At 31.2% G+C, this 13712-nt stretch overlaps 2 long non-coding RNA genes across 2 annotated transcripts; both read left to right on the forward strand.

The window, feature by feature from the left end:
- Window positions 1-6100: 6100 nt before the first annotated feature.
- LOC111697648 (uncharacterized) lies at window positions 6101-8808 on the forward strand. Its single transcript, XR_002764347.1, has 4 exons — window positions 6101-6168; window positions 7029-7113; window positions 7901-8027; window positions 8585-8808. It is a non-coding gene; the product is annotated as an uncharacterized LOC111697648 (long non-coding RNA).
- Window positions 8809-9953: 1145 nt separating this feature from the next.
- On the forward strand, window positions 9954-12936 carry LOC111697623 (uncharacterized). The gene is made up of 4 exons (XR_002764337.1): window positions 9954-10002; window positions 10582-10630; window positions 11429-11465; window positions 12867-12936. It is a non-coding gene; the product is annotated as an uncharacterized LOC111697623 (long non-coding RNA).
- Window positions 12937-13712: the final 776 nt, after the last annotated feature.

Below are 13712 nucleotides of genomic sequence, written 5' to 3' on the forward strand. Positions count from 1 at the left end.
GAACAGTTAATACTGTAATATGCTCTGCTGTTAACAATTTTATAAACCGTTAATATTGTAAATAACCGTTAACAGCTGCGCCGTTAAAGATTTCTCAGACAGTTAACGATTTTTTAATAATGTATTATACAGTTAACGGCTCCAGCCGTTAATGGTTTTTCGGATTTTTTCCGTTAATGCCGTTAATAAAATTAGTATTGTTAACTAACAGTAATTACAAAAAGGCAAATACCGTTAACGGAAAGAACGTTCCGTTCTTAAATTAATGGCTAACTGAAATTTTTATTTTTTAATAGTTAAGGAACTAACCGTTAACGAAACGGCTAGAAAAAATTTGGAACGCGCCCAGCCTTATCCCTAGAATCATTTTTTCAGTTGATAGATTTCCGTCAGAGTTCGAAAATTTTCAAGAATTTGACTTTTGCTCCAAAGTACACACCTGATATAGTGGATCTAGAGTGTTGAATACTAGAATATTAATAGAACTGGGAGATTGTTAGATATATCACGTGACCCTAATTAGAAATATTAAGGTTCAAGGGAGTGTTTACTACTCTTGAAAGGACGTATCTGGAACAAATCAAATTGTGAATATTATTATTTCCGCACATGCGCTAATTACACGAAATGATTTGACGCAATTAGCGCAAAAAAAATTTGCATTGGCCATTCATCCCCCCCACCCCAAAAAAAATTCTCCTCAATATGGTAAATCTGATTTATTTCTTGGTGTAAAATAACAGATAATTGTTCTTTAGTAATGTGTTTTTAAAATTCAATATCGATGCAACAAGTGACATTAATATTGATGTATTACTTTCAACACATGTTTTCTATTGTACTAAATAATTAGTTCTACGTACATTGCGACTAATTCTTCAAAAATAAATTGGTTTAAATTATTAATGTTTTTAACTAACTTTTTTATTTCATTTATTGGGAATTAATTATATTTTATGTTTGTACTTATTTGATTGTAGTTAACATTTTTGCAACTCATAAATTGGTAAAAAAAACACTTGACAATAGCATCCCCCCTTTTTAACCTTTTCAAAGCTGGAAGTGCGCCCCCCCCCTTCCAATTTTTTGCTTTGATTTTTAATTCTGAGCTTTTAAAATCAACTAATTCGTAGATTTTTTTTATGTACATGCACAATGTGAATTTGTTAATATTTTTACCAATGGTATATTCATAAAAGAACGATAGTTTAAGGTGTGTATATAAAATGAATCCTTGTATATAAAATTTAACCTAAAAAATCTGGTAAAGTAGATTTATCCCTGTATAATCATTTATACTTAATATATCTTATATAATATATCTGTTAGGAAATGTAAAGGTAAAGTGTAAATTATCTGAGCTATAGGAATTCTTGAATCATCTGAGCTATAGGAATTCTTGAATCATCTGAGCTATAGGAATTTTTGAATCATGAGCTATAGGAATTCTTAAATCCTCTGAGCTATAGGAATTCTTGAATCGTCTGAGCTACAGGAATTTTTTGATTATGAGCTATAGGAATTCTTAAATCATCTGAGCTATAGGAATTCTTGAATTATCTGAGCTATAGGAATTCTTAAATCCTCTGAGCTATAGGAATTCTTGAATCCTCTGAGCTATAGGAATTCTTGAATCATCTGAGCTATAGGAATTCTTGAATCATCTGAGCTTTCGCAATTCTTGAATCATCTGAGCTATAGGAATTCTTGAATCTTCTGAGCTATAGGAATTCTTAAATCATCTGAGCTATAGGAATTCTTGAATCCTCTGAGCTATAGGAATTCTTGAATCATCTGAGCTTTAGGAATTCTTGAATCATCTGAGCTGTAGGAATTCTTGAATTATCTGAGCTATTGGAATTCTTGAATCATCTGAGCTTTAGGAATTCTTGAATCATCTGAGCAGTAGGAATTCTTGAATTATCTGAGCTATAGGAATTCTTGAATCATGGATAACAAGATCAAGGTGTCGATCTTTTTTATCTGCAGATTAATCTAATCTTTGTTCGATACCCAGTAAAGTGCTTAAACCAATCAGAGTGTTGTATGCAGAAAGCATGGGAATTTGTTGTTCAGCCAATGAGAGAATGGATAAATTGCGGATATCCAAAATGAAAAGATTCTGCATAAAATTCAAAGTCCCCGATGTGGATATCGAGATAAAAAGATCGGAATTATGGATTTTCTTCACAAAAGTTTCCAGCTCTGTGGTAGATTGGTTTTAATTTGCCGAGAGGGCATTGGAGACAAATATCTGCTCAGTATTTACTGTGTGCATTGGAAATGTTTCCAGCTCAGAACCTAATCTGCCTTTTTGTTCTTACTCACCATTGGTTCCCTGCATCGTTTCTTTCTTTGACAAATCATTGAAAAATAACGTTATAGAACCCTGATCAACACATTGGAACAAATTCAACTTTTACCTTGTCATAAACAGTTTGGAGTCGTCATTCAAATCTCAACTTATAAGGGCCAGTATTAAAATCTTATAATAGGATGATAAAGCTTATGTTTGCAAGCTGAATCCAAGAATGTAATGCATTACACCCTTGGCTGAATCTATGTGCTAGAAATAAACACGCTTAATTTACAGGGGACTATTTCAAAATTATCACTGAATTTAAATGTATATTGGGACACCCTGTATAAAATAATCATAAACATTCCTTATTCATAAAGAGATTTAGGTCGTCATTAAAGGCTCATCCTTTGAAGGTAACCCTTTATTAAGAGGGAGTAATGTGTGTAATAGGATGATATAGCTTATTTAATATAGTTTCTGGACAGTTATTTTCTCCAGGTAGTGTTTACAGTACTGTTAGTTTTCTCTAGGCAGCTTCTATAGTACTGTTAAAATCATACCTAAACCCTCTCCATCCATATAATCTACAGAGAAGAAATAATACATTAATCATGCCTCTCTGATCAGTACAATCTAGACACAAGAAGGAGGATAAATTTACGCGTCCTCACTAGTGCAGGTTTCTCACCTTTCTGACCTTGTAGTTGTGATTTTACGTACGAGAATGAGAAAATAATTTTTTTTTTTGGTTATATACTATGACACTCAANTCCTCACTAGTGCAGGTTCCTCACCTTTCTGACCTTGTAGTTGTGATTTTACGTACGAGAATGAGAAAATAATTTTTTTTTTTGGTTATATACTATGACACTCAACCCATTTTTGTTTACATACTAGATACTTAACCCATTTTTGTTTACATACTAGACACTCAACCCATTTTTGTTTACATACTATGACACTCAACCCATTTTTGGTTACATACTATGACACTCATCCCATTTTTGGTTACATACTATGAAACTCAACCCATTTTTGTTTACATACTATGACACTCAACCCATTTTTGGTTACATACTAGACACTCAACCCATTTTTGGTTACATACTAGACACTCAACCCATTTTTGGTTACATACTAGACACTCAACCTTTTTTTTGGTTACAAACTAGACACTCAACCCATTTTTGGTTACAAACTAGACACTCAACCCATTTTTGGTTACATACTAGACACTCAACCCATTTTTGGTTACATACTAGACACTCAACCCATTTTTGGTTACATACTAGACACTCAACCCATTTTTGGTTACATACTAGACACTCAACCCTTTTTTGTTTACATACTAGACACTCAGCCCATTTTTGTTTACATACTAGACACTCAACCCATTTTTGGTTACATATTATAATAGATTACTAGGGGGTTTAAAGGTAGTGTTAAGCCCAGATCAAGCTGTAGCTTATTTGTGTTCAAGCCGGTGATGCTTGTGTTAAAACTTCTGGTTCTTACAGCTGGGGTGTATTGTGTACATCCAGATCCTGTACTTAAATATAAACTTGGTAAGAAAACATTTATTAAAATAATAAAAATAATCATAAAAATAATAATAATAAACTTCATTATCAAGGTGCACGGTTACCCACAAAGGCTAAGACTTTAGAGACAATTTGACGGAATTCATTGTGACCTTATATTCATATTCCCTGCAACTTTTAACATATTTCTTTTTTAACCAAATCAAATTATAATCTCTTAAAATACTAAATTTAAGAAAGAAGACTTAATTTAACCTTGGGATTGTCCTACTATGTGAGTATCAGGTCGTTTTTACAGTCTCACCCTGTGAGGGTAACCCTGTATGTACACTACTGAAGGTAAGGTGGGTACTTGGGTAGGGTTTGTGTAAAAAAGTGATGTATTTTGGACTTAATATGAACTAGTTCTAAAAACAACAATAACAATGATTGCAATCGATGTCGACGACATTGTTCTTGTCTAGTTACTGTTAGTAAAACACGTCACAACTATTATGTATATGAACCCTATCCTCTCTACCTTTACCGTACATACCTTTAGTATCCATTAGCTAATGTAATGATCTAAAAAAAACAATAACAATGATTGCAATCGATGTCGACGACATTGTTCTTGTCTAGTTACTGTTACTTATTTGCAATAAAACCATCTATGAGTAAAACACTTCACACTATAATGTATACAAACCCTATCCTCCCTACCTTTACCGTACATACCTTTAGTATCCATTAGCTAATGTAATGATCTAAACAAATAATCTGAAGTCAGAACTTTATAGTGCTGGGAATCTCTGGATCAAGCATTGATCTCCATGCTAAAGGGACTGTAAAGGAAAAATGAAAGGGGGTATAGGATGAAACCTGAGAATTTCAGGTTTTGAACGATACATATAACACATTTATCTGATGTTCCTGTCTAGAGAAATTGACATAACACTGTGTCAAAATTATACCAAAACATATGTCAGATTTTGTATAAAAGTTGTAGCATTAAACAGATCATATTCAACATTACGCAACAAATCTGAAAACTATTATATTCCACAGGAGCCTGAGAATCTCAGGTTTACTCATATCATAATTTGTTATTTTTTATTTTGCTTTTTTAATAGATATAATTGATAATATAATTACATATAGTCCGTATAGTCCGTATTATGTCCCAATAACTTCAGCCAATGACAGTGCAGTATCGTTGTCACGTGGTACAGACGTTCTCAGATTGGTTGCGTTATTGTTAAATATGATCTGTTTAATGCACTTTTATACAAAATCTGACATATGTCCTTTTTGGTATAATTTTGACACAGTTAATTTATGTCAATTTCTCGAGACAGGAACATAAAGGTTAAAGGTATCGTTCTAAACCTGAAATTCTTAGGTTTTATCCTATACCCCCTTTCATTTTTCCTTACAGTCCCTTTAAGCAGATATCTGGATTAATAAAATTCCTCCTGAATAGATCGTGGTGTTTATATTCTGCGAGGATAACTTTTATGCATTTATCCTAAAATTCAAAAGTGCTCACAAATTGTTTATCTAGATCAACCGTTTAATATTGTCAATGCTCCACACAAAAATTCCGTCTTCTGCTTTATTACTTTAAAAAAAATATTTTTTTCTGAAAACTTAAATTATAAAATAATATTTTTTACTTTAACAATTTTCAGATTTATTGTTGGACCAAGTGAAAAGAGGCAAGATATCAGGATATCTACATTTTTAACAAGAATATTTACAACACTATATTTTCTTTCTCCTTTTATACAGCGAGAACCAGAAAACAGTGGTATTTTCAAAAATTTGCTCAGAATATTCGTAAGAATTTGCAGTTGCAACAATTGACAATTATGCCTTCACCAGATTTCTGGTTCTCCGCGTTTAAATTGAAAATATTGTAGAAATAACATTTTCAAGGTTGAAAAAATTAATTTAGATATATGAATAAAAATAAACGTAATGTAAAGTGTAGACTATAGACTGTAGACTGTAGACTGTAGACTGTAGACTGTAGACTGTAGACTGTAGACTGTAGACTGTAGACTGTAGACTGTAGACTGTAGACTGTAGACTGTAGACTGTAGACTTTAAACTGTAGATATGCCATAATGTAGAATATCCATTTTTCATTATTTGACAGACCTTCAAATATGAGATAAATGAAGCCTCCATTCAATTCTTGCTAAAATGCTCTTCTTAGCAAGAGGAAATCTGGGAAAATGTTTGGAATTGTAAAATATATTTCTGAAGAAAACATCTAAAATATAAAATGTATTTTTGAAGAAAAAACTGTCTCTTCACCTTCATTCCTGAGAGAAGAAAAAGGTAAATAAATTTATACCTTAAAATTTATTTGATAATGTTTTGAAGAAAGAAATCATTTCGATTAACTTTTTTACATTTTTATTATGACCTTCAAGTTTGGTCCAGATTGGTTCAACCGTTTTGACGTTGTTCGGACCTAATGACCTAAACAAATGTTCTTATTGGGGAGGAAGGAAACTTACATCTCATGACACTTGTTTCTTTACAGCGGGACCCATGATACTGTTGAAAAGGGAGACTTCTGTACGTTGCTCCAATCGTTGCATTATTCGAGCCGGTACAACAAGTACTGTATATGCATTCAGTTGTACTGTCCAGTCTGGACTACCTTGTTTAATGTCGACCCAACACGTTTTATGCAACAAATGTAGTCTGGTAAGATCACAGTGACTGTTATACTCAAGCTATGATTTGAATATGCTCAATAAACATGAATTATTGGTATAATTGTCCACTTTATACAAATCCATTCCAGTTAATTAATTGATTTGAATATGCTCAATAAACATGAATTATTGGTATAATTGTCCACTTTATACAGATTCATTCCAGTTGATTAATTGATTTGAATATGCTCAATAAACATGAATTATTGGTATAATTGTCCACTTTATACAGATCCATTCCAGTTGATTAATTGATTTGAATATGCTCAATAAACATGAATTATTGGTATAATTGTCCACTTTATACAGATCCATTCCAGTTAATTAATTGATTTTCAAGCTTATACTTGCTTTGTTATACAATCAAATACACATAGGGTTGCTTTAATATAGTCTTCCTCTTCCCCAGTTTTATGGGTCTTACTGTATTTTCAAACCATACCGAAGTACTAATTTATCTATCTATCTTTATAGCGCGCCGATCAGCTTGTCCGGGCGGAAATGGAAACTATGGATTTAATTCCTTCAACTTCATGACGTTCATGCTTCTAGTTTTCAGGTCATTAATTCTAGTTTTCTGGTTATTATCTCTAGTTTTCATGTCATTATCTCTAGTTTTCATGTCATTATTTCTAGTTTTCAGGTCATTATCTCTAGTTTTCAGGTTATTAACTATAGTTTTCATGTCATTATCTCTAGTTTTCAGGTCATTATCTCTAGTTTTCAGGTCATTATCTCTAGTTTTCAGGTCATTAACTCTAGTTTTCATGTCATTATCTCTAGTTTTCATGTCACTATCTCTAGTTTTCATGTCATTATCTCTAGTTTTCATGTCACTATCTCTAGCTTTCGGGTCATTATCTCTAATTTTCAGGCTAGTCAGGCTAGCAATGATAAACGATATTTGAACGTTATTTTTTTCTTTTTTAGATGCATCTACTTACAAACAACCTATTTTACAAAAGTGTTTTATCATTTTGAACGATTATTTTTTAAAAGATTATTAAAAATTTGTTTAAAAAGCGACATAAAAATTGGAGATAATGACCTGAAAAATAGAGATAATGACCTGACAATTAGAGATAATGACCTGAAAATTAGGGATAATGACCTGATAATTAGAGATAATGACCTGAAAATTAGAGATAATGAACTGAAAATTAGGCAAAATGTGTATGCCCCAATATAAATATAAATGGCAAACTTTATCTTTGAATTCCACAAATTCGCAATTATGAATTATTTGAGATCATAATAATTTTATGACTCTAACTGCTCAAAGGATAAAAAAAAATCTGACACCAAATGTTTCGGACAATGATTACATATTGATTTTTTGTTTTCAGTTTGGTTGCAAATGTAAACAATAACATAAACAACAACAACAACAACGCCAATAAGAATAATATCAACGCTATTAACCAGGATTCCAACAATGTCGCCTCTAATACGAATGCTGTCAATCAAATAATGGTAAGAGGTCAATAAATATTACTTTTTATTATACATTTATTTCGTACAGAAGGGTGTATACAATAGATCGATATATATGAATATTAAAATATAAAACAATGAAATAATGAAATAATAATGAAATAATGTCATACAAAAAATAGTCACAGCCACGCAACATTTGTGATAAAACTTTGTACCACACCGGACTAACCAGAGTGAGCAGCATTCGGTTTCTTCTATTTGAAATTAAAACGTGTTTTGGTCTATAATTCAATAATCATTTACTTTACGGATTTGTTTATTCTATACTTTTTATTAAAAATGCATATGCCAACAAAAAAGTATTTGAGAAGAAAGGCTTACAAATTATGTTTTATGGGTCAAATTGTGATCGAAAGTCACAGCTTTCTGGAATATTGACAGAACCGTTAAATCCACGTACCTCTTATCTCCATGAATTTTTAGATTATTTTTATACATTTTAATTATAAGAAAAGCAAACTATTCGGATCAAGAATCAGGTTTGTAAAAATAAAATTAATTATAAAAGTTTTATGTTTAAATATTTATTTTAGGTAACTGTGTTGCCTATTCCTGGGAAACGAAACATAGAAAATTTTCTTCTTAAACACAGGGATTTGGCTCATTTTCAGATGCAATTTTCAAAGACGCCATTTTTCTTTTTTTTATTAACTCTAATTTGGTTTCAATGGCTCAATCTTTGGTAACTCCCCGTTATAGGTAAAATGTTATAAAGGAATCCGTTTTTACAAAATTCCGACGAATATGAAGTCACCAACCCACACCAGAACCCCTTTTAAACCTTTATCTGAAAGATAAAAAGAAGATTTTCGCCATTTTTTCATCTTGAAATAATGCTGAAAAGGATTTTATATATTTTTAACACAAAAAATAAATTAGAAAAGAAACTCAAATGAAATTTAGACTAGTAATTTCTATTTTGTAACACCGAATGAAACAATTTTTTCACATTTGCTGCATCAAATTTAATTTTGATAACTTTTGGTGCATTTTTCATTTTTTGTTTCAATGCATTCAAGACATCCCGAGATTGATTGATATCTCAGGTTCTACACTATTAGAAAATGTATCAAACGACTGAGAGCAGTTCGAAAATACGAACGTTTAGTTCGAACATTAGAACATTTTGATAAAATGTGTGTTCATTTTCTCATCAGTTTGTAAAATATCCATAACATTTTGTTCATAAATTCGATCAAAATAATAAAATCTGGAACAGCTTTTGGTTATTCAATATTATGAACTTAAGGAGTTTTAACAGTGAACTAAAGGTTTTAGAATTTCCAAATTCCGCTGAATTTGACACTTTTGCATCAAAAGGTTTAGGATATCTTAATCTTTTCTCCTTTCACTAAAGTCTGGGGGGTCCCAATAAACTTTGGAATTGATTTCGTCTTCAGTTTTAAATATGAATTAAAGAACTTACAGTGTAATCTAAAGTGACCCTTTATGCAAAGATACCTGATCATTTCTACAGGTTTTCCTGCAGGAGAAATGCGCAAGTCACTTTTGTAGAGAAACTACAATTAAAAATATTAGTTTTTAAAATTATAAACATTTATATTTAATTCATAATTGATAATTTAAAGGACATCTTTGCGTACAGGATCACTTTAAATTACGCTTACAGACCCTTTATGGACCAGGTTTGCTATGCATTAAATGGGTTCATATCTCTGTCGATTTTGAAAGTACAAAACAGCCCATGAGTTTGGAAATCCCAGAATTTGGTGAATCTGGTTTGATCATTATTTTGAGTTTATTGCCCAAATTTACGACTTAATGTTTCGTTTTAAATAAGTCGTCACTTGATCCTCATGTTTATTGGGACACCCTGTATTTGCCTGACTCTATTAAAATGGTTTTGTTCTGCAAACAAGTGATTATATTGAGCCTGATAAAAGAAAGAAGATTGAGAAGAATTGTGAAGAGAAAGTTGAAAATACTCTGGGTAAACTTTTCATCCATTTCTATCCAGGGCTAATTTATTTCTTTCTCATTTCTTATCTCTTTTCGCTGTAAAGAAAACTTTTAAAATGGGGATTTAGAGAATTCTTTTAACCATATATAACATTTTTAACCACATTTTACCACATTTATCAGTTTTATTCAGTTTTAACCAGATTTAACCAGTTTAAACCAATTTTAGCCAGTTTTAACCAGTTGAAACCAATTTTAACCAGTTTTAACCAGTTTTAACCACTTTTAACCCCTTTTAACTACTTTAAAACACATTTAAGAGTTTCAACCAATTTTAACCAGTTTAAACCAATTTTAACCAGTTTTAAGCAGTTTTAACCAGTTTTAATCACATATATCACATTCACCAGTTTTAAGCAGTTTTTACCAGTTTTGACTAGTTTTAACCATTTTTAACCCCTTTCAATCACTTTTAACTACTTTAAAACACATTTAACAGTTTCAACCAGTTAAACTTTTTCGTTGTAAAGGAAACTTTTATAAACTCTTTTAATCCCTTTCAACCACATTCAAAATTCGATGTTAAAAACTTTAAATTATTGATCTTTAGGAACTTTCTTCTTGTCTAAAGCTGAAGAGTTAACCGGCGGCGGAGCAGGGTTAGTTTAACTTGAATTATTTTATAAAAACTAGGCAACACTTCAAAGTCGACCCGGTCTTAAAAACTTTTTATATCAATTTGGACATTCATTTATTTATTTTTTTTTTATTGCTAAATTTTACATGATTAAAAAGAATAAAAATACTTTGGATACATTCTGGTTAAAATTATTGGTTAATTTATCATATTTTGTAAAAAACTAATAATTTCAAGTGACCAAAAGCATGACAAAAAGCTTAAACCCGACTAAAACCCGGTCTTTGTGTCTGTTTAGGACCCAAGTAAAGCTCAAGTCAAGACCCTTGTTTTGGATGGCCTTGAGTTTAGTAAGAACCAACTCTCTTGGGGTTTACTCTCTTTAAGGCTCGAGTTTTCTGCAGCTGATGATTGTAAATTTTGTAAAATCTTTTATATTTGTACATTTAAAATCTCGGGAATTATTTGTGATGTCAAATCTTATTAATTATATAAAATACACATACTATGAAAATAATCTATCTACATTAAGTTTGAATTATCGAAATTTACATCTCCTTGTCACAGCTGATCTGACGGCATTCTGTCTGCTACAGAGAGAAAGCTTATAAAACAGTCTCTCATTGGTCGAATCAGAACCAATCCTGACTTGGGTTCTATCTAAGCCCGAGTTTGGGTTTTAGTCGGGTTTAAGCTTTTAAAATCTCATCTCAGATAAAGGTTTAGTCAGTGAAAGGGGGCGGTCACTGAAAAATAACGACAGTCTTTTTAAAAAAAGAAATTAATAATTATTTCATTTTTGATAAGAAAATTATTTTAGATTTTGTGAGGAATACAGAAGCTGCAAAAGCATTAAGGTAATTTTTTTAATATTAACTTTGCAGGGCATTTAAGGAAATTTTACCTAGCCAAGGGGTCCAATGTTTAAAGGTAAAAGGTAACACAATTATATCGTCTATTGAGATAAAAATGCGCGAATTTTTTCACAAAAACTACGCAGAGCAAGTCATTATTTTACTTAATTGTTCCAAGGGACGTTAAGTAATTCAATTGTTGTTTGTTTACAATAATACAAGTTCCAGAGATGCCCAAATACGTCACAGTATAGAATATAAACAAATCTTCTAAGTGTTGACCTCTGGTTTAATAATGTTGTAAAGTGCATTATTACCGGGTCAAAAAAATTCATGAAGCAATTTTTTTCTTGGCTTGGAAGGAAGGCTGGGTTTTGTTGTTTATTTACTTCAAACCAGTTTTGTGTTTTTAAATTTTAAAACAAATAAAGATTTTAAATGTATTCAAAATAATGCTTAAAGAAAGTTCATTTTATACATTTTATAATATTCATGCAGTTAGAACTTTAAACAGTAGAACGAATGTAGCCTTTCTTTTACTTAAGAAGGATTTTTTATTTTCGATTTTTGCAACTGAAAATGTTCATAGATCGTAACTTTTGTGTGAATAGTGTTAATCTTGAATGCTTGATCTTGAAATCAAATGTGGACATTTTTAAATTTTATGATTAATCTCGATCCATCAATCATTCAAATTTATCCCATTGGATATTGAAGAGAAAATTGTATTAATTCTGAGTTCTACATAAGATGGAGATCAATGCTTGATCCAAGATACACAAGACAAAATTTCTTCCAGTTCAGTATTCAGAGCAAGGTACTAATGCAAGAAAAGTTATTTCAGAGGTGTACGCATTTTTTGTACTGCGTCTACAGTGTACTGTCTTTGGGAGGAAAAGTAAACAAAAGACGGATGTCACACCCTGACATGGAATACATTTTCACCAAAATAATCAATGAAATATTCTGGTCATAGGAAACTATTATGTGAATTTTCAAAATTATCAAAATTAAATTCTTTTAACCTCCTCGGACACTAAACGAACACTGATGCATCTATTCTTGTTTAGAAAGTCCGCCCAGAGAGAACTGGTTTCAATATGTACGCAGAGTATACGCAACTGCAATTAACTTTCCTTGCATTAGTACCTTGATTCAGAGCACCTATTAAAAAGATCATGAGACGCAAATTAATGACTTTTTACAATTTAAAAAAAAAAATAAAGAAGAAGACGAGAATTCCCCTGTTTTCTGGTTCTCACTGTACAGAAAACAAATAAAAGCGCAAACAAGTTTTTGTCTGTCAACAATACCTCTATATATTTAATATTTTTCCAAATAAAGGAATATTTTTCAAACAAAATTTGGAGAAAAGAACAAATAAAAGTTTTATTTTATTTCTAGGATTTGATGAAGTTTGCAAATATTGCAGAAGGTTTTAGCAAACAACTATTCGCAGAGGAATATATGCAAAAATGTTATATAAAAGCTTTTCCTTACAGATGAGGGGGAATTAAAGGGAGTGTTCACTAATTATAAAGGGGTAAATAAAAGATGTAAAAGTTAAGATTAATACCTGTAATCATACAAGCAATAGCAAGGTGTCATACCAAGGTTGTATAATACTCTTGTCTGCCAAGTCCATTAGCGCCTGATCCAATCAGGGTTCAGTCATGTGTTTGGTGTCTATTCTGAACCAATAGAAATAGTATGGCGGTAACATCTATTTATCTCATTATCCAGAGTGTCTAACCTTACTGAACAACCATGTGTCATGCCATAATTTTTATTCGATCAGTGAAAAATAAAGGTTAGGTTATAATTCATAGCAAATTATTCAATATTAATGTTAAACTAATTTGAAATAGGTTTTTGAAAATGCTTGTCATTTTTAATTGATAAAAACCTATTTTAAGAGTTTTTTTTTTACTTTTTAGGGACGTGCCATGCATCATCATTTTGAAATTTTTGCTATCGTACATTGTGCTATAAAAATAATTCGGATTTAAAGAAACAGTTAGATGCTCTACATATCCTCCCTGAACTCCCATGTTTATTGGGACACCCTGTACAAATAATACCTTTCATGAAACTTTTATATATCTTTCCCGTGTGATTCAATTATTTATCCTTTTTATTCATCTTCATTCCTCTTTCTCATAATAAATGTATTATAGTTCCATTTAACATTTCTATCCGAAGGTTTAAAGCTGAAACGCAAAAATCTATGAGAATTTTGCCAATTACTTC

Source organism: Eurytemora carolleeae, unplaced genomic scaffold (genome assembly GCF_000591075.1).
Source record: "Eurytemora carolleeae unplaced genomic scaffold, Eaff_2.0 scaffold133, whole genome shotgun sequence".
NCBI lineage: Eukaryota > Metazoa > Arthropoda > Copepoda > Calanoida > Temoridae > Eurytemora > Eurytemora carolleeae.